The following is a 21,975-nucleotide window of genomic DNA, read 5'->3' on the forward strand; positions in this document are numbered from 1 at the left end:
AAAAAGCCTAAACCTATAGAAAGACCAGATGTGCAATTTGAACCAGCAGTCACACTTGGAATATCAAAATTTGTTATAGAGTGAATTAGAAGATCTTTAAAACACTGAAGTATTTCATTCAACATGACATATCCAGCATTCACTTAAGTTTCCTGCAGAAACTGTCAACTGTGAAATCCTAACCACACCATTATCTTGCCATGTATAAATAAAAAGACGGCAAAAGGTAAAAAGAAAAAGGAACAATGGTTTTATGACAGAAGAGAAATCCTAATTCATGACCTTGAGAAAGCTATCTACATCTAGGATGTCATCTGCTCTGGGAAGAAACCCCTTGGTCAGTTTTACCTTCAGATCTCTAACAGGTTTCTCAAGCATCTCGAGAAATACTCTTGAATTGAGAGATGTGGACCCACGATCAAGGCCCTGAAGTTTTGCCATTGTGTGGATGGTGAGAAGAATATGATATAGTCCCTTCCCAGAGAGTTCAAGAATAGTCTTTCTCTGATGTCATTTCCAAAAGATCTAATCCTTGGATTCTAGATCAGATTGTTTATTCTCATTTGGTGAATCCTGAAAGGCTTACTTTTTACCTGATGAAAATACACTTTGGCATAACGCATTAAAGCCTTGCAATAATTAGTCATGTCAGAGTTTATAAGAGTAGGAGCTATATGAGGTTTTATTACTAGGGGCATAGGTCTTTGAGTAACTATTTCATAAAAAGGGTTAATTTATGTTATCCAATAGAAGTAAATCTGATGGCCATCAAGGCCAGTAGTAATACCTTTGGCCAAGGCAATCAATACACCCAGCTAACTTTGCCAATTTCAGTTGTAAATTACCATTTGTCCCTTTGACCGTCCCAGAAGATTGAAGATCATGGGGACAATAGTAATGCCATTGTGCTTGCAATACTTTATTTAACTGTTTTATAACTTGTCCAGTGAAATGTGCACCTCTGTCACTGGAGATTTCTCCAGGAACACCCCATTAAGAAAGCATGTTTTCTACTAACCTTTTAGCTATTGCCACAACATTGGCCTTCATGCATGGGAAAGCTTCTATCCAACCAGGAAACATATATATTATTATAAAAACATTTTGGTTCCCAATGAGGCAAGTGAATGAAATACATCTGCAAATGTTCAAATAGTCCAATAGATGGTAGAAATGTACCAACTGAGGTTTTCATTATCTTATAAAAATTGTGGATTTGACAAACCAAATATTGATTATAAGCCATTTTAGCAATTTTAGAACATTCATAACACCAATATTTTTTCATAATTTCATGTTATCTATTCTGTGATGAGTCATGGAGTATAGAACTTTTAATAATGGAAGCTATATGGACTCAGAAAGGACCAGGTAGCTGTCTGATCCATGAGGCCACATTTAACACTGAATTTACATCCTTTTAAATAACAATTTTGTTTCTCCAATTCAGATGCATGATGCTGTTCATTTAAATAGGTTATCATAGATAATTTGTTTCATATAAATCTTACAGTATTCTTTCAGATTGTATATATTAACAATTTCAGTACTGGCTGACTTAGCATGAAAATCTGCCAAAGCATTTCCCTAGTATTCAGTTAATTCTTATTCTGCTTAATGTTGGGTTGGTGGTTTTCTGAACCAATCCTTTCTTTACTAGAGTTCTGGAAGTTCTTATCCAGTCCAGTAGTATGATCTTAAAGTTATCAGAAACCTGTATTTGTCAGAGTTCTTTCCATTAATCTTTTAAAAGAACACATCAGGGTTTTTGTTTGATTGTTTATAGGTCCACACACTTTATATAATTGTTTTTCATGGCGTCCAGAAAGTACCAGAGTAAAACAAGTAATTCTTTGTAGATGACAAGGCTTAAAATGGACTTAAAGATATGATGAGAGTTCACAATAATGAACTTGATAAGGAAATTGTATTAACATATAATATTTCATGATAACTAGAATTTTGGCTGATAGTGCTATACCACAACTATCTGGTTTCTAAGAATTTCATATAATTTCTGAAGCACATGTTAATAACATACCCATACAATATGACTTACAGAAAGTTCAGCATCACTTCTTATTTAGCAATGCTTCCCATGCAATTTAAGATATCAAATAAGCCTAATTAGTTTAACATCTCTCTTTTTTATCAGGAGAGAAAACAAATTATTTTGAGATATTCCAGAAGCCCATCTAGAAGCTTCCAAAGTTTGTTCAAGGTCAAAAGATTTTAATTTAGAATTTGATTGCAAGAAGTCAAAAGTATCAAAAGGTTTAAAATATTTGATTAAAACAGGATCACAGGTCCCTATGGAATAATATTTATTCATTTTACTAGAGTGATTGGTAAAAGAATTCAAAGGCACATACAGAAAGCCACATTAATTGTAGAAATTCTTGCTCTTTTAATAAGATAAACTTAGGTCTCTGAGGCAGTCAAAAATCTAATAAAGACAACATGAAACACAATAAATTATCTGAATAAAACATAGTATCTTCATTTCCTAGGCCAATTACTTAGCAGGTAAAGAAAAATCTTTCAATTTCTTATTAAGAGCAGACCATTACTCCAAGAAAACCTTGTTGTTTTAACATAGAGGACAAATTTCTAGTTCTGTTTCAGTATGTTTTTGATATTAATGCTCGATGTTTTTAAAAAAAACTTATAATTATCTTCAAATCTTAGCTTGATCATATATACAATTCCCTTCCCAGGATTCCTGTCCCACAATCTTCTACAACTTTCTTATATCCATTCAGTTTTTGTTCTATACTTTTTCTCTTTTTCATTGTGTTAACAACCAGGCATTTTACTTCAGGACAAATATTATTTTATTTTTTCCTTAACAAAACAAAACATTCCCTCATACTTTATAGCTTTTCTTACCGAAAACACATCTTCTTTTTAGAGTTTTTTCCCCTTATTATTTCAGATAATTCTAGTAGCATATATTAATTTTTTTTCATAGATGGGTCATGCTGTGTTGCCCCAGGTAGTCTCAAACTCCTGGCCTTAAGCAATCATCCTGCCTCAGCTTCCCACAGTGCTGGGATTACTTTATCCTTAGTAACTTTAACTTCTAGTGAAAACTAGAAAGGAAGCAATTATGAACCGTCACACCAGCATTCTGTACATAGACATATCTATGAACTATAATTTCTAGAAGCATGTGCCTTCTCATAGTATAATTTTTCAATGTGACAGAAAATATGTTTAGTAACAGACCCAACTATCTTTAGTCTATCTGTAATAAGAAGCTGTAGGTGATGCAAAATTTTATCTCTAACCTCTTAGGTTTTTTTAGCTAAGCCTGAAAATTAAATTGTTGTTTATACACATATCCCTCAGCCTCAACTTTCTGCCTCTGATGATAACATCTTTAAAACTTTCTGGTATAGGAAGAGCATCTTTTACATAGAAATTTTAGCTTACATCTATTTAACTCAGTTTTTAATAATTATGCTGTAATCCTCATCAAAATGAGATATTAAACAGCTAGCCATCATCTTAATTTTCCTTGCTAACAAATTTTACAATATACAAATAAAATGAGCTTATTTTACTAGTAAACCTATGTAGAAAAAGTTGTACATCTGTATCATATTTATTGCCAACAATCTGAAGACACGCCTGCTTTAATCAAACCAACAAACTATAACTAGTTTTTATTTACTGAATACTATCCCAGATCACATGAACTTGAAAAACAGAGTTAGTTTCTAAGATATTAAGAAATAATTTATATAAGCACTTGTTTTTCTATATTTTAATTTTTCTTTATTTTTAATATTTTTAGAGACGATTTTGTTTAGCTACATGATTGAATGCATAATAAATGCTTTGTGCTTTCGACTATCAATACCTAGAGAAAGTGCATCAATGAAGAGATGCAGGACTTTAAACTGATTGGCAAAAAGCAAACTTTAGCTTGTCGTACAGGATGCTTAGTTTGCCAGTACACTTCAGACCAATGGGACAGTGATAGATGGTGTGACAGTGTTTAAAGGCAACAGAAGGCTACATCTCCATGTGGCCAGCACTGTCATGAGCCTCATTAAGTTATTTTGAAGATTTTTAAGCAATGATAAATTCAAAAAAAAAATCATACTCCACCTAAAGTAGTACATAACTTACAGCTGGATTTCTGCATACTCTGCAATCAGTTCTTTGAAAGAAAAAAAAGTCAAAGGGTAGAAAATACAAGAAAAGTTTTGGGGATATAATCTGAATGACTGAAAACATGCCCTCTGATAGCGAACTCATTTGCTCCCTCCTTAACTTGACAGCAAAGCTCAGTATGCACAATTGTGTTGGGTATGGGTGGTCTCCAAGGCCATGCTGCTCTGAACTGATTTTGTGTTTCATTTGCAAGATGATCACAGTCATGTTACACTGACCTGAAGGGCAATATATATATATATATATATATATATATATATATATATATATATATCCCTTTAAAAAAAATCACTCTGCCTCATTCTTATTTCAAGTGAATATCTATACAGACTAGGTAAGTTTTTCTGAAGATCAGCACATCAATTAGTCATTTTGAAAATGATTTAAAATGTATTCCTTAATGTTCCCAGAAAATAAGTTTCTTTTGTAGTTTTAACCCAAAAAGTGCCCTTTTGTCACTGGATTCACCTAGCATTCATAATCTTTTTTTCGTACAATGAGTTAAAATTGCTAAAATCATAGACTGGCATTCTGGCAGGATTTCAGGTAAGATGTATTTAAGGCCAGAGCTTTTCTCAGTATTTGATTTTTCCCCCCAATATTTGATTTTTAAAAACTATACACATAGGTGCTGCATTTATATCTGCTGGTTTAAATTCTGTCATATTTCACTTCTAGCCTTTTAGTATGGCAAATCATATTTTACTTTTAAGCATTTGTAATTTGGAGTATCTGGTACTAGCTAAGAAATAATTATATAATTGAGTTTTGTACTCACTATATATGGATCATTCCTCATGTATAATGTGCCCCAAAAGCAGCTTAACCTTCCAGATACCCTGATGCAGAATAAAGTTGTTCATCATTTAGATTATATATATATATATATATATATATATATATATATATATATATATATATTTTTTTTTTTTTTTAAGAGATGAGAGCTCTCCCTGTCACCCAGGTTGGAGTACAGTGGAATGACCATAGCTCACTGAAGCTTTGAACTCCTGGGCTCAAGTGATCCTCCCGAGTAGGTAGGACTACAGGTTTGCACCACCGTGCCCAGGTAATTTGTTTTTTGTAGATATGGGGTCTTGCTATGTTGCCCAATCTGGTCTCGAACTGCTGGCCTCACATGATCCTCCTACCTCAGTGTCCCAAAGTGCTGGGATTATAAGGTGTGAGCCACCATAGCTGGACTTTTCTTTAAGCCAATTAAATAAAGCTCTTCTATATTTAATTTTGGCAATACCATCCAGAGATAGAAAAATTTCACACAGATATAAACACACAGACAGAATTGGATCTCATAGCTTTCATTCTAAAATTTTAATCACATGCCAGGCATGGTAGCATAAAACTTAATAGTTTACAAAATATTTGGATCCAAATTATGTTTCTGGCAGCTAGAACAAGTTAAGATTACTTGCTCAGTTGCCTAAAGGTGTTTGATAATATTTATGGAAAAGACTTTTCAGATTTTTCATTTACCATATTTACAGAGCTCTTTTTTCTTCTTCTCCCAATGAGTTATCTTCCCTACATTTGCATTTTAAAGGAGTAGCTATCTGTTCCTGGTGAAGACAGGGTAGAAAATTTTTATCCCAAAGTGAGAGAACTTAGACTTCAGGTTTAAATACCATGATCTGCCTGAACAAAGAAGGAAGGGTATAAGTAAAGACCCAGTTCCGACAGGACGGCCAGGAAAAGTACCTCAAACAAAGATGAGATTTGTTATGTAAATTTAAGACAATGCCTTCTCCATTCTCTAATGCAGGCGTCCCCCTCCTCTCACTAACCACCAATGAAAGAGGTGCCCCTTCCTGAAGTGCGGGGGGGGGGGGGGGGGGCGCGGGGAACGCGTCGCGGGAGGTGGTGGATAAACGCGGGGACGCCTGCTCTAGTGGCTTAGTCCTCCTGCAAAGACAGAGACTCTCTTGTAAGTCGAGATTCTCTCTATAGATGTAATTTTCTCCTACAAAGTGGTCTCAAAAGAACCAGCTGAAAATAAGCCTTTATACAAGACAGGCATATTTTTGTAGGCTAATTCAACTAAATCAGCAGTTTCCCAACCCAGCTTTTGTTTTTTTACTTAGATTACTGAGTTCAAGGCAGAGCTCACTAAGATCAGGACAAGCAGCTTTTATGTCTGGATTCATCAATGGATACTTCTAATCTTATATAGTCAGAGACTGGTTCATCCTTTTTTTGTTTTGTTTTCAAGGTTAAATGACAGATCAATTAGTTTAGTTTTGTTTTTTCCCAATGAGAAGTTGGGAGCATGAAGGGGAGGAAGGCAGCAAATCACACTGCCACATGTGTACCTATGCAACAATCTTGCATGTTCTTCACATGTACCCCAAAACCTAAAATGCAATTAAAAAGAATAAATAAATAAATAAACTCTTGACCTTGAAAAGTTGGGAGCATAGCAATGAGAAGAAGTGGGCACAGTTGGATGGCACACAGTTAGCAGTGATTTGATAAAAGGGGTTTCAACTGACTGAGACGTTCCCCTGGATTAGGCAGGATTGGATAGAGAAAACAGAGAGAACTAAGTCTTAGAAATGATTTTTCTGAAAATGGTCCAAATGTCAACTGGGCAAGTTCAGACACAAGAACCTTTTGGACTTGATTTTAAAGCCCCACTACGTAAAGTTTCTTTTTCTCTGAGAGACTAGTTGATTATTGTTCTGGGAGTCAAGCCTTGGGAGCTTCTTCTAATGGAGAAACATTCCAGGCCAGAGAGAGTGTGGATCCATCAAAAAGCTGAAGTAAGAGTGGACTTTTTTTTCCAATGTCCTAGTTGTTTACAATAAAAGCAGACATCCATGGCAAAAGGTTTAAAACATACATGAAGTTGGAGGCAGAGCAAGATGGCCAAATAGAAGCTTCTAGTAATCATCCTCCCCACAGAAATACAAAATTGAACTACTATTCACATAAAAAAGCACCCTCTTAAGAGTCAAAAATCAGATGAGTGATCAGAGTAACTGGTTTTCACTTCATATCACTGAAAGAGACACTGAAGAGGGTAGGAAAGACAATCTTGAGTCACCTATACCACTCTTCCCCAATCCTCAGCAGCAGCTGCATGGTGCAGAGAGAGAATCTGTGTGCTTGGGGGAGAGACAGCACAGTGACTGTGGGACTCTGCATTGTAACGCAGTGCTGCCATGTCACAGCAGAAAGCAACACAGAGCAGAATCTAGCCAGTGCCTATGGAAACAGCATTTAGACCAGCCATAGCCAGAAGTAAATAATAATAATCTATCCTAGTAATTGGAACTTGAGTCCTAGAAAACTTTGCCACCACAGGCTACCATGCTCTAGGGTTCTAAATAAACTTGAAAAGTAGTCTAGCCCACAAGGACTGCAATTCCTGGGCAAGTCCTGGTGCTGTGCTGGGCTCCAAGTGAATGGACTTGGAATGCACATGACCTAGTGAAACACCAGCCAGGGTGGCCAAAAGAGTGCTTTCAGCTCCTCTCCTCCAACCCCCGTTACAGCAGCTGACAGCTCCAAAGAGACTCCTTCCTTCTGCTTGAGAAGAGGAGAGGGAAGATTAAAGGGGACTTTGTCTTACAGCACGGGTACCAGCTTGGTGACAGTGGGGTAGAACACCAACCAGGCTCCTGAGGTCCCCAATTCTAGGCATTAGCTCTTGGACAGCATTTCTGGACCTGCCCTGAGCCAAAGGGGAACTCTGCCTCGAAGGGAGAAACTCAGGTCTGGCAGCATTTACCACAAGCTAACTAAAGAACTCTTGGCCCTTGAGTGAACAAAAGCAATAGCCAGGCAGTAGTCACCATATGCCTGGGGCAATAATGGCCGTGAGGAGAGAGTCCTCTGCTTGAGGAAAGGGGAGGGAAGAATTGGAAGGACCTTTTCTTGTGGCTTGAATGCCAGCTTAGCCAGAGTAGGATAGAGCACCAGGTAGATTACTAAAGTTTCCAGCTCCAGGCCCTGACTCTTGGATGGGATCTCTGGACCTGCCCAGGGCCCAGGGGAACTTGCCACCCTGAATGGAAGGATGCAAGCCTTGTGGCTTTGCCATCTGCTGACTGTAGAGCCCTGGGGCCTTGAGGGAGCATAAGCAGTAGTCAGGCAGTCATCACCATGGGCCTTGGGTGAGACCCAGTGCTGTGCTGGCTTTGGGTCTGATCCAGCACACTCCCAGTGGTGGTGGCCACAGGGGTGCTTGTGTCACTCATCCACCAGCTCCAGGAAGCTCAGCACAGAGAAACTCCATTTGTTTAGGGGAAAGTAAGGGAAGCGAACACCAATCTCTACCTGGTAATCCCAGGGAATTCTCCCAGATCTTTCAGGAAACCACCAAGGTGATATCTCTGTGAGTCTGTAAGGATCACAGTGCTACTCGCCTCAAGGTGTCCCCTAATGCATATATGGTTGAAAAGCTTAGGTCACAATACCGAAGTCCCTTTGAACACCTGGAAAGCCTTCCCAAGAAGGATGGGTACAAACAAGCCCAGACTGTGAAGACTACAATAAAAACCATTCAATTTCCAGACACCAGAAACATCAACAAGCATCAAGACTTTCTAGGAACACAAGACTTCACCAAACAAACTAAATAATGCACCAGTGATCAATCCTGTATAGACAGAGACATATGACCTTTCAGACAGAGAATTCAGAACAACTGTTTTCAAGATAACACAGAGAAAACATTTAGAATCCTATCAGATATATTTAACAGGGACATAGAAATAATTAAAAGGAATCAAGCAGAAATTCTGGAGCTGAAAAATGAAAGTGACATACTGAAGTATGCATCAGAGTCTCTTAACAGTGAACTAATCAAGCAGAAGTGAGAATTGGTGAGCTTGAAGACAGGCTATTTGAAAACACAAAGTCAGAGGAGACAAAAGAAAAAGAATACAAGAGAATGAAGCGTGTCTACAAGATCTAGAAAATAGACTCCAAAGGCCAAATCTAAGAGTTATTGGTCTTAAAGAGGACGTAGACAGAGATTGAGGTAGAAAGTTTATTCAAAGGGATAGTAACAGAGAGTTTTCCAAACCTAGAGAAAGATATCAATATTCACATACAAGGAACTTATAGAACACCAGGTTGTTTTAACTAAAAAAGACTACCTCAAGACATTTAATAATGAAGCACCCAAAGATCAAGGATAAAGAAAGGATCCAGGCTGAGCACGGTGGCTCACACCTGTAATCCCAACACTTTGGGAGCCCAAAGCAGGTGGATCACAAGGTCAGAAGTTCAAGACCAGCCTGGCCAACACGGTGAAATCCTGTCTCTACTAAAAATATAAAAATTCGCTGGGCATGATGGCAGGCACCTATAATCCCAGCTACTCAGGAGGCTAAGGCAGGACATCATTTGAACCCAAGAGGCGGAGGCTGCAGTGAGCTAAGACCATACCACTTGCACTCCAGCCTGGTGACAGTGAGACTCTGTCTGAAAAACAAAAGGATCTTAAAAAGCAGCAAGAGAAGAAACAGATAATATACAAAGGCGCTCCAGTACATCTAGTGAAGACTTCTCAGTGGAAACCTTACATGCCAGGAGAAATAGCATGACACATTTAAGGTGCCCAAGGAAAATTACTTTCATCCTAGAATAGTTTATGCAGCAAAAATGTCCTTCAAACATGAAGGAGAAATAAAGACTTTCCCAGACAAACAAAAATAAAGATTTCATCAGCACGAGTCATGTCCTATAAGAAACGCTAGAGAGGTCTTCAGTCTGAAAGAAAAGGATGTTAATGAGTAATAAGAAATCACCGGAAGGTACAAAACTCACTGGTAATAATAAGTACACAGCAAAACAGAATATTATAACACTGTAATTGTGGTATGTAAACTACTCATATAATGAGGAAAAAGACTAAAAGATGAATCTTCAAAAATAACAACTGAAACAACTTTTTAAGACACAGACTGTATAATAAGATATAAACGGTAATAACACAAAGTTTTAAAGGGGGGATTAAATTAAAGTATAGAGTTTTTATTCGTTTTCTCTGTTATTTGTTTGCTTATGTCATCAGTGTTAAGTTGTCATCAGTTTAAAATAATGGGTTATATTATTTGCAAACCTCATGGTAACCACGAATTTAAAAAACTTAACAATAGATATACAAAAAATAAAAAGCAAGGATGCAAGGATGGTTTAACATATGCAAATAAATCAATGTGATACATCAGATCAACAGAATGAAAGATTAAAAACCATATGATCCTTTCAACTGACAATAAAAAAGCATTTGATAAAATTCACCATCACTTCATGACAAAAAGCTCAAAAAACTGTGTATAAAAGAAACATACCTCACCATAATAAAGCCACATATTACAGACTCACAGATAGTATCATACTGAGCAGGGAAAAACTGAAAGCCTTTCCTCTGAGATCTAGACATGAAAAGGATCCCCACCTCCACCACTGTTATTCAACAGAATACTGAAAGTTCTAGCTAGAGCTATCAGACAAGAGAAAGAAATAAAGAGTATCCAAATTGCAAAGGAAGAAGTTAAATTATCCTTTTTTGCAGATTGTATATTTGGAAAATCATAGACTCCACCAAACGGCAATTAGAACTGATATTCTTCAGTGAAATCGTAGTATACAAAATCAACATACAAAAATCAGTAGTATTTCTATATGCCAACAGTGAACAATCTGAAAAAGAAATCAGGATAGTAATATCATTTACATTAGCTACAAATAAAATACCTAGGAATAAACTCAACCAAAGGAGTAAAAGATCTGTGCAATGAAAACTATAAACACGGATGTAAGAAACTGAAGAGGACACCAAAAAATGGAAAGATATTCCATGTTCATGAGTTGAAAAAATCAATGTTGTTAAAATGTCCCTACTACCCAAAGCAATCTATAGATTTAATGCAGTCCCTATCAAAATACCAATGACATTCTTCACAGAAATATGTTAATAAAATACAATCCTAAAATTTACATGAAATCACAAAAGACCCAGAATAGACAGAGCTATTCTGAGCAAAAAAGAACAAAACTGGAGAACTCACATCATCTGACTTCAAATTATACTACTGAGCTATAGTAACTAAAACAGCATGGTACTGGCATAAAAACAGACACACAGAACAATGGAACAGAATAGAGAACCCAGAAACAAATCCATATATCTAGAGTGAATTCATTTTCAATAAATGTGTCAAGAGCATACATTGCAGAAAGGACAGTCTCTTCAATAAATGGTGCTGGGAAAAATAGATATCCATATGCAGAAGAAACTAGTCCCCTGTATCTTGCCATATAAAAAAAATTCAAAATAGATTAAAGACTTTAAGACCTCAGAGTATGAAACCATTAAAAGAAAACATTGAGAAAACTCTCCAGGACATTGGTCTGGGCAAAGATTTCTTAAGTCATACCCCACAAGCAAGCCAACCAAAGCAAAAATGAACAAAAGGGATCACATCAAGTTAAAAAGTTTCTGCATAGTAAATCAAATAGTCAACAAAGTACAGAGATAATACACAGAATGGGAGAGAAAATATTCACAGACTATCCACTGAAAAGGGATTAATAACCAGAATATATAAGAAGCTCAAATAACTCAAAAGAAAAAAACCTAATAATCCAATTTTTTAAACAGGCAAAAGATCTAAATAGACGTTTCTCAAAAGAAGGCATACAAATGACAAACAGATATATGAAAATGTGCTCAACATCACTGATCATCAGAGAAATGCTAATCAAAACTACAGTGAGATATCATTTCACCCCAGTTAAAATGGCTTTTATCCAAGACAGGCAATAAAAATGCTGCGAGGATATGGATAAAAGGGAACCCTTGTACACTGTTGGTGGGAATGTAAATTAGTACAACCACTATGGAGAACAATTTGCAGGATCCTCAAAGAACTAATAACAGAGCTACCATATGATCCAATAATCCCACTGGTAGGTATATACCCAAAAGAAAGGAAATCAATCTATCAAGAAGATATCTGCACTCCCATGTTTAGTGCTGCACTATTCACAGTAGCCAAGATTTAGAAGGAACCCAAGTGTCCATCTACAGATGAATGGATAAAGAAAACGTGGTATACATATACAATGGGGTACTATTCAGCTACAACATGGACAGAACTGGAAGACATTATGTTAAGTGAAATACAGCAGGCATAGAAAGACAAACATCCCATGTTTTCACTTACAAATTAAGACAACCAAACTCATGGAGCGAGAGAGTAGAATGATGGTTACCAGAGGCTGGGAAGTGTAGTTGTAGGTCCAGGGGGTTGGAATGGTTAACGGATACACAAATACAGTTAGATAGAGTGTATAAGATTTATTATTTGATAGCAAAGCAGGGTGACTACAGCCAGCAATAATTTATTGTATATTTTATAACTAAAAGAGTTTAATTGGATTGTTTATAACACAAATAGAGGATAAATGCTTGAGGTAATGGATAGCCCTTTTACCGTAATGTTATTAGTATGCATTGTATGCCTGTTTCAAAATATGTGCCTGTTTGCCTTAAGGGGTTTTTCTTCTTTGTCCACTGTAATTCTTAGTTATCTTTAATAAGGCTCACACATTTCTCTAGAAAAGCATGGGTTCTTCGTCCATAATTCTTATAAATGAAATCGGCTGGAGTTGCAGACGGAGGAGTTGTACACTCCTTAAATCCAGATAAGCCCGTGATTCCCTCTCTTCTAGTGACATTATCTACTGGATGCCTCCTAGTGCACCAATCCAGTTTCAGTTTCTTCACTGAATACAATCCAATTTTGGAGCCAATCCAGTCAAAAAAATTGCTCAAATAAAGTTAGAGAGCTGAAAATGCAAATGTATGGCACTCAAGTCTGAGCAGGAACTTACCCACAACTACCAGTTGCAGTGAAAGAGCAATGGGCACAATGAGCCCCACAGGTGCCTTCACTTGGTCACTAAGAGCGCCTAAGGTCACTACAGGTCTCCTTTGGATCCTGCTTTTAACACCAAAAACTGTTAAAAGAGAAACTTCAGACAAATTAAATTTGACAGAGTTTATTTTAGCAAAAAATGATTGATGAATCAGGCAGCACTCAGATTCACAAAAGTTTCAGAGAGCTCCACCCAGCAGTGTGAGCAGTGAGCTTTTATAAGCCAAACACAAGAGCACAGTAATCACCTGATTGGCTTCAGCTAGGAGTCCACCTTATTTGGGCATGGTGTAATAGGCATTTGCCCTGTTTGGGCATAGTCTGACCAGTTGGCTGCCTGTGATTGGCTAAAGCTTGGCTATTTACAACTGGTGCAAACTTGGCTATTAATTACAAAAAAAGACTCCTAATTAAGGTTTCAGTTTGTTTATGTATTGTACTAACTTAAGTTGCAGTTTATTTTTTAAGAACTCGAAGTATAGAGACAGTCTCAGGATAATGGCCTCTTGCTTATGTCATTTAACAAGAGAGGTCCTCAGTTTTACTCCTTAGATGAGTTCTTTGTACCTGCTTTCTTTTAATGTCTTGCCAGAGGCTTGTCATTTTATTTGCATTTTCAAAAAACCAACTTCCAACGTGATAGATCCTCTATTTTCTAGTTCATTAATTTCTATTCTTATATTATTATTTCCCCTGTTCTGCTTTCTCTGGATTTATTTTACTATTCCTTTTCTAATTATTTTTTTTAACAAGTACTCAGCATTTAATGAACCTCCCTCTATGTGGCTTCAAGCCACGAGGACACAGGTCCCCCCGACACCCTTAATCTTCTCCTCAGCTCTTCTGCTGAAGAATTTGGCCTTGACGGTGACAGGCTGCTTTAGGAGCTTTCCCTTGCCCAGAACTTTATAGTAGTTCGATCTCACTACATCAATGATGGGAGCAGCCTCGGTCTTGTTTTTAGCAGCACTCACCCGTCTGCTCACTAACCAAAGTCCACAATTTGTCAAGGTTGACAGTTGGGCAGAAGCTCTGGTTCCTCTTTAAGTGGTAATGCCTCATACCAACTTTCCCAAAGTAACCTGGGTGGTATTTGTCGAAGCTGATCCTGTGGTGATGCATACCACCAGCATTACCACAGCCTCAGGGGTGCTTCCGGTGCTTGCGGATGCGGCCGTGGCCATGACTCATGTGGCCCCGAAGTTTCCAGGTCTTCCTCAGTCTGGATAGCATGCTGGTGGCCCAGACGAAAGAGCCCTTTTCTAATTTTTGAGGTGTCTGCTTGCTCATTCATTTTTAGTCACTCTTCATTTCTAACATATGCACTTAAGGTTATAAAGCTTCCTTTATGCAGTTTAGGTGCATCTGACAAGTTTTTATATGTAATTTTTTCCGTAATTCATTAAAAACATTTTCTGATTTCATTCTATTTTTTGACCCATGGGTTATTTAAAAATGTATTCATTAATTTCCAAATACATGGGAAATTTCTATAAGTTTTTCTGTTCCTTTCTACTTTAATTGCCTTATGGTCAGAAGACATATTCTGTATGATTTAAATTCTTTAAGATGTATTGCAGTTTATGAGCCAGTATATGGTCAGTTTTGTTTGTTTGTTTGTTTGTTTGGATGGTTGGTTGGTTGGTTGGTTTTTTTGTTGTTGTTTTTTTGGTTTGTTTTTTTTTTTTGTATTTTTAGTAGAGACGGGGTTTCACCATGTTGGCAAGGGTGGTCTTGATCTCTTGACCTCATGATCTGCCCCTCTAGGCTTCCCATAGCGTTGAAATTACAGGCTTGAGCAACAGTGCCCAGCCAGTATACGGTCAGATTTTGAGTGTTCTGTGATTTCAGCAGCTGTTGGAAACAGTATAGGTTCCTTATGTCAACTACACTGTGGTGTTCACATTGTCTTTATCGTTACTGATCTTTTGTCTGTTTTTTCTATCACTACTGAGAGGCGTATGATAAAATCTCCCACTATGATTGTGGATTTTTCTATGAATTTTCTATTTTTCTATATTTTTCTAGTTCTGTCAGTTTGGCTCTATTCTTTCTCTATTATCTAGTTTCTTAATGTTGTATTACAGGTACTTAGAAATTCAGAATTTTTATCTCTTCTCAGTGAAACCTTTAACCTACTGAAATGTTTATCTACAGTTATGATTTTTTTTACCTTATTCTATTTTGTCTAATAGTAATATTGCCACAGCAGCTTTCTTTTGATAAATGGTTGCATCTGTTCACTTTATTCCTTTTAGTATCCATAAATGTGTCTCTTGTAGACAGTATATGATTGTTGGATTGTTTTAAAGTCTAGTCTGACAATATTAGTCTGATTATCATAAAAAATTTAGTTTTTCTCATTTAATTACTGATGTATTAAGTTGCATTTGATATAATTACTGATATTGGGGGCTTTAAAGTAATTGAACTGTTGCTATGGTTTGAATGTGTGTCCCAAAGCTCATGAAGTGGAAACTTCATCTTCAATGCAACGGTGTTGAGAGGTGGGATTAAGAGGTGATTAGGTCATGAAAACTCTACCCTCATACATGGATTAATGTTATTATCAATGGAGCAGGTTATTGTGAGAATCAGTTTGTTATAAAAGTAAGTTCTGTCCTCTCTTGCTCTCTCTCACCATGTGATGCTGTCAGAATGTAGCCAGAGGACCCTCACCAGATGCAGCCCTTCAATCTTGGACTTCACAGGCTCCAGAACAATGAGTCCATAAATTTCTGTTCTTTGTAAATTACCCAGTCTCAGGTATTTGTTACGGCAGCACAAGAGAGACTATGACAACCATGTACTTTATTCTTGTCCCATTTGTTTTATGTTCTATTGCCTCTCTTTTCTTGCCTTCTTTTAAATTTGGGGGTATTCCATCAGATTTTTTTTTCTCCTTGTTAGTTTCAATACAACTATACAAAAAAAAAAATTAACTGATAGCTTACAAACTCCCAAAACATGCTGTCAACTTCTGGCAGTTTTTGTAAAATGAGTACATTATAAAGAACTTAAAGATGCACATGTTTTTTGCTTAGAACAGGAAGAAACTTTAAAATGTTGGCGAATAAATCATTTTCCAATAGTTTCTGCTCTTGCTTTTGTTGTTTGTTTTGTTTTTGTGGATTTGTTTGTTTCTGTCTGTCCCTTCAAGTCAGGCCACCGTATCTACCGGTTACTCTTTGGTAAAAATCTTAATAACAGAGTCAATAGATTAAAATCATCTCAGCAGACTGACTTGTTTACACCCAGAACAATTACTCTCCTCTTTCTCTCCCCTCATCCATCACCTCCAATCACCTCTTTCTCTCTTTTCCTCTCTCTTTCAAACAGGAAAAAAAGCCTTTCCTGGCTGACATTTAAGTTCTAAACACAAATTCTTATTTATGGAAATTGAAGAAGCTGTAAAGGGCACTTCAAAGTACTTGAAGAACTCGACTTTGCTTAAACGCTGTAAGTTGTTTTCTATTCAGAGACCTAACTCACATATCCTAAGAATGAAGGAACGCAGAGGTGGGGTAAAACCTGCCAGGGAGCAGAGACCAGACTTCGGGTTAGGGAGCCAAAGTCCTGGACAGACCCTGAGCACGCAACCTTTCCCATCTCTGGGCCACAGTGACCGAAACCCAAGCTCCGTCCTAGCAGTAACCAGAGAGCAGGGACACATCCCTGCGAGACGCTAGGATTCAACTTCACTGGCTCCTTAAAGCCTTTACCCAATCCTAGTCACCCACGCTCCGAGCCTAGAGGGCCCAGGAGGCGGGGAAAGTGGCCCAACCAGGAATGAGCGAAGCAGGAGGGCCGGGCCGGGGCCACCGCCCACCTGGGCCTCCCTCCCGAGTGAAGTGGCAGCCGGCCGCCCGGAGCCCCAGCGGAAACTTCCCGCGGCGACCAGCAAGACTGGAAGGGCGCTCGGCCCAGCCACAGCCCATTGGCACTGCGCGCGCGGGGTCCCACCATGGGATCCCCAGGACCTGCGAACTCCCTTTCCGTGTGGCCCCTGCTTCTTCCGAGGGCCGACCAGAGCCGGCTTCGCTGGCGTCCACATTCCCGCGCTGGGCCGCGCGGAGAAGCACCGGCGTCCCGGGGGCCTGGCGCGCTCCCCGCCGTCCCCTCCCGGACAGGAGCGAAGGGCCCAGGTGCAGCCGCGCGGGAGCCCGGCTCCCCGGAGCCCGTGACCGGACTGCAGCTCCCCTCCGACCCTACCTGACCCGACCCCAGGAAGGGGCGCAGAGAGACCACGCGAGCGGGGCGCGCACGACGTACCTGGGGTGACCCCGAGCCGCAGCCAGACTGAGCTTTCTCGCCACCTCCGAGCCGGCCTGCCCGAGACTGGGAAGTAGGCAAAAGGGAAAGTCCGCGCGCGGCCTGGCTCCCCTTCCTGTGGTGCGGGAACCGCCCCTTCCACTGGGCACGCACCGCCCCGCAGCGGGAGGAAACGCTGGACCTCGTGCCGGGCTCCATGGGGGTGGCCCAGAGCGAGCCCCCGCGGCCGCGCCCCCTGCACGCTCCCGCCGGTGACCGCGAATGAGGCTGCGTCAGGCCGGGCCGGAGGCGGGTCCTGACCGGACCGCTGCCCCGGGCCAGGCTGGGTCGAAGGAGCGAGCTGGGGGCTTGGCGGAGGTTCCGAGTCGGGAAAAGCGAATTGAGACGCTAGAGGCGCCCCGCGTGGGATTGGCAACCACAGGGAAGGCGAAGTGCCCACCAGTATTTTCCTGAAGCTTCCAGCATCCAGAATCTCACATCACCTGAAACACACCGCCCTTAAACTCTGCTCCTGATGCTTCTCCATCCGTGGAAGCCCGAACTCATGCTCATGAATCACGCTTCTCCTTTCAACACTCTGTTCACCTGCCAGTACATCTACAGGGTTCACTTCCACAAGTCTATGCTCTCCTGCATTTAAATAGGTTCACCAGTCATCCTCCAGACTAACATAGAAGGATTTTGCCTAAGGTTTGCCTAAGGGAACAGATAAGGACAACCTCGGATTTATTTATTTATTTTTGAGATGGAGTATCGCTCTGTCGCCAGGCTGGAGTGCAGTGGTGCGATCTCGGCTCACTGCAACCTCCGCCTTCCGGGTTCAAGTGATTCTCCTGCCTCGGTCTCCCAAGTAGCTGGGACTACAGGTGCATGCCACCACGACCGGCTAATTTTTGTATTTTTAGTGGAGACGGAGGTTTCCGCATGTTGGCCAGGATGGTCTTGATCTCTTGACCTCGTGCTCCGCCCGCCTGGGCCTCCCAAAGTGCTAGGATTATAGGCGGGAGCCACCATGCCGGCCAGCCCTGGACTTTTCCCCCCAATCCTGTGACAGTCCATACTGCTGCACCATCTCTAGCACCTACATTCCATCCCAGTTCTCAACATGAAAAGATCTGAGCTTCCCACTTAAATCTACTAAGATTCTGCTAAGTTCTTTCCTTGCCCCCATTTCATCCCTGCTTCTCAAAGTAATGCCAAAAACAGTCATTGATCAATTTTCTTCATTGCCACAGAACCTAGCTCTCTCCACGGTGAGGAATGTATAAGGGAAGAAAACAAGCTTTTACAGTTCAACTGCCTTAATATTAATAATCTACCCTTTATATTCATAGTTACATTTGAGTTTCACACAGTGAAATATGAAGCCGAGCAAGCATCCTTGTTCCTCCCTTACACAAGAAAATGTCATATGAATTGTATTATATATGACAGAACTGAGATTTCAAACCAGAATTTTACCTTAAATCCAGGATTGTTTCTCCTACCCTGTTCCACATCCTTAATCCTCTCTGATGGATGGAACATAAGGGAAACTTAATCAAGAGACACAAATATGAAATTGAGGGGTTTTTCTATACAGGTCACTATGTTACTATTTTTCTTTATACCAGGTTGTCCAGCTGGCTGAAAATACTTTCTTATTAATTCCAAATCTCCAGCTCTCTACCTTACAATTTCTGACACAAGAAAACTTCCTTCAAATTATTTCTCCTGAAACTAAAGACTTGTTTTTCTCTATTTCTCTTCCCTAGTTGAAGTGGATTTTGATGCTATTGGTCTATAATCCCAAAGTCAATTAGAATATCCTGACAAAGTCAGGTAGAAATCATTTATTTGCCCACAAATTATTACCAGTGTCCTCTACATATATTGAAAGTAGTTCTGCACTCTCCACAAGGCTATTAGCACGTTCTACTCAGACACAGTCCTTATACTTGTTCAATTCTTGACTTTTTTTTTTTTTTTCTGAAATGGAGTCTCACTCTGCAGTGCAGTGTCATGATCTCGGCTCATTGAAGCCTCCGCCTCCCAGGTTCAAGCGAGTCTCTGCCTCAGCCTCCCGAGTAGCTGGAATTACAGGCGCCCACCATCACATCTGGCTAATTTTTGTATTTTTAGTAGGATGGGGTTTCACCATGTTGATCAGACTGGTCTCGAACTCCTGTCCTCAAGTGATCCACCTGCCTAGGCCCCCCAAAGTGCTGGGATTATAGGTGTGAGCCACAGCACCCGGCCTAGTTCTTGACATTTTCAAACCACCTTCATATCAATTATTTCATCTGAATCTCACTATAACACATGCAATAAATAACTCCAATGTTACTATTCCTTTGGTTAAAGTGATTAGAGAATTTGTCCTGAGTCACATGGCTCACAGTTAATATGTGGCAAATCCCAGGTTAGACTCTAAGTCTACTTCTGTATCTAGATATAAGGCCTCTTAAACTCTCTACCAAAAAAAAAAAATGTTAATTAGAAAATCAACATGGCATATAAAATATATTAATATTTTGGGGGAAAGGGTAACTTATTGTATATATTCATAGTTTTGAGCATCTAACTGAAATCCTAAACTGAAGTTATCCAAAAACACAGGGCTGACATGGTTCACACCTGTAATCCCAGCACTTTGGGAGCCCAAGGCAGGAGGATTGCTTGAGTCCAGGAGTTTGAGACCAGCCTAAGCAAAATAGGGAGATCCCATGTCTACAAAAATTCAAAAGTTAACCAGGCATGGTGGTTTGTGCCTGTAGTTCCAGCTACTCAGGAGGCTGAGTCCAGAGGGTTGAGGCTGGGAGATAAGAGTGTGACCCTGTTTCAAAAAACAAAACAAAACACACAGTATTATGTCGTTTTCCCATAAAGTATTTCATGATCATCAAATAAAATAAGAAATTCATCCATCATAAACTATTTAATGAATATATGCCATAATTCCTGCATTATTTTACAGATTTTTATACCTGAACATATATTTTTCAAAATTTTTTATTCTGAACAAATGTCAATGTGTCTGTAATTTTTAAAGACATTTCAAAAATAATGCCTAGGCAAAATAATAGTAGTAAACTTTTTTTTTCTTTTTTTGAGATGGAATCTTGCTCTGTTACCCAGGCTGTAGTGCGATTTCAGCTCACTGCAACCTCTGCCTCTGGGTTTCAAGCAATTCTCCCACCTCAGCCTCCTGAATAGCTGGGATTACAGGTGTGTGCCACCATGCCTGGCTAGTTTTTGTATTTTTAGTAGAGACAGGGTTTCACTATATTGGTAAGGCTAGTCTGGAACTCCTGACCTCATGATCTGCCCACTACGGCCTCCCAAAGTGCTGGGATTATAGGCATAAGTCACCATACTCATTCTAGCAGTAAACTTCTAAGTTAACATAGAACCAAATTGTGAAAACCAAGAATATTTCATGTTGCATAACTTCCCTTTTAAAAAAAACTAGAATTCTTCTTTAACTGAAACCCTTCCTGCTGAGCCTCATTAGTGGGCCACTCCAGGCAGATCTAGGTTAATTATCTTCTGCAGCTTAACAAAAGTGCTGGAGAATGATCCTAGCCATAGACTGAAGGCTTGTGTCCTCCTGAAATGCATCTGTTGAAATCCTAACCCCCGAGGTGATGGTATTGGAGGTGGGCCCTTTGGTAGGTGATTAGGTCATGAGGGCAGAGGCTTCATGAATGAGATTAGTTCCCTTACAAAAGAAACTTCAGAGAGCTCCCTCATCCCTTCCACCATGTAAGAACACAGTGAGAAGACAGCTTTCTTTGAGCCAGGAGGAGTTCCTCACCGGATACCAAATCTGCAGGGGGTCTGTGAGAAATGAATTTCTGTTATCTATAAACTACCCAGTCTGTTGGCATTTTTGCTATAGCGGCCAAGATTGACTAAAGCAAATGGTTTCTCAGTGAGCTCCAGAAGAACGAGAATGGCAGCATCACTGTTCTCATCAAAAAGACGGAAATGGGAGAAGTCCAGTCCAGTGAGTGGTTCATTGCACCACTCACTCTTCACAAAGTTTTCAGAAAGCACAAAGTTTCATGGCTCTTTTCAATGGTGTCAATGATATTGTCAATGAACCACTTGCCAGGAATTAAGTCCCTCTTATCAAGACACAACTTGAAGGGAGGGTTGAAGTTCTCCAGCTCCTGGACCATAAGGTTCTCCATCCAGTAGGCATCCCGCTCACTGTAAGAAACAAATGCGTCATAGCAAATGTCCCTGCCGGGAGCTTTCCTGGGCTTCCTTTTGGCCTGAAGCCAAACTCACATCATGGTACATGATAGTACATGAAAATATGTACCACAGGCCAGAGTACCAGAGAACCATGGAAATGGTGGCACAGAACCACCGTGAGCAGGATCAGCAGGAACAGGGCACAGCACATGCCAGACACCAGTGCCACCCTATGGCATTCCGACACCGAGAGGTGGACATCCTGAACCCGCTGGCCACGCATGTGGGATGGAGAGTCACACAGGTAGTTTGCCAGTCAATCAGGACTTCAGTCAATGCTTGCTGCTCCTGAGTGAAGGAGAGGAATTTGCAGGAGCAAATGAAGTTATTGCCACCAGCTTCCAAAGTCTTCCGTGTGTGAAGAGAG

General features: G+C 39.8%; 1 protein-coding gene and 1 pseudogene across 5 annotated transcripts in view; both read right to left on the reverse strand.

The window, feature by feature from the left end:
- TLR2 (toll like receptor 2) overlaps positions 1-17,590 on the reverse strand; it is a 274,882-nt gene extending 257,292 nt beyond the window's left edge. For 4 of the 5 annotated variants that reach the window (XR_012516971.1, XR_012516973.1, XR_012516974.1 and 1 more), the window contains exon 1: positions 17,367-17,590. The gene's annotated coding sequence lies outside the window, so the exon portion shown is untranslated. The remainder of the gene's footprint in view (positions 1-17,366) is intronic. The other variant, XM_010338589.3, reaches the window with a different exon arrangement.
- On the reverse strand, positions 6,041-17,092 carry LOC141584054 (large ribosomal subunit protein uL15-like; annotated as a pseudogene).
- Positions 17,591-21,975: the final 4,385 nt, after the last annotated feature.

Source organism: Saimiri boliviensis, chromosome 3 (genome assembly GCF_048565385.1).
Source record: "Saimiri boliviensis isolate mSaiBol1 chromosome 3, mSaiBol1.pri, whole genome shotgun sequence".
NCBI lineage: Eukaryota > Metazoa > Chordata > Mammalia > Primates > Cebidae > Saimiri > Saimiri boliviensis.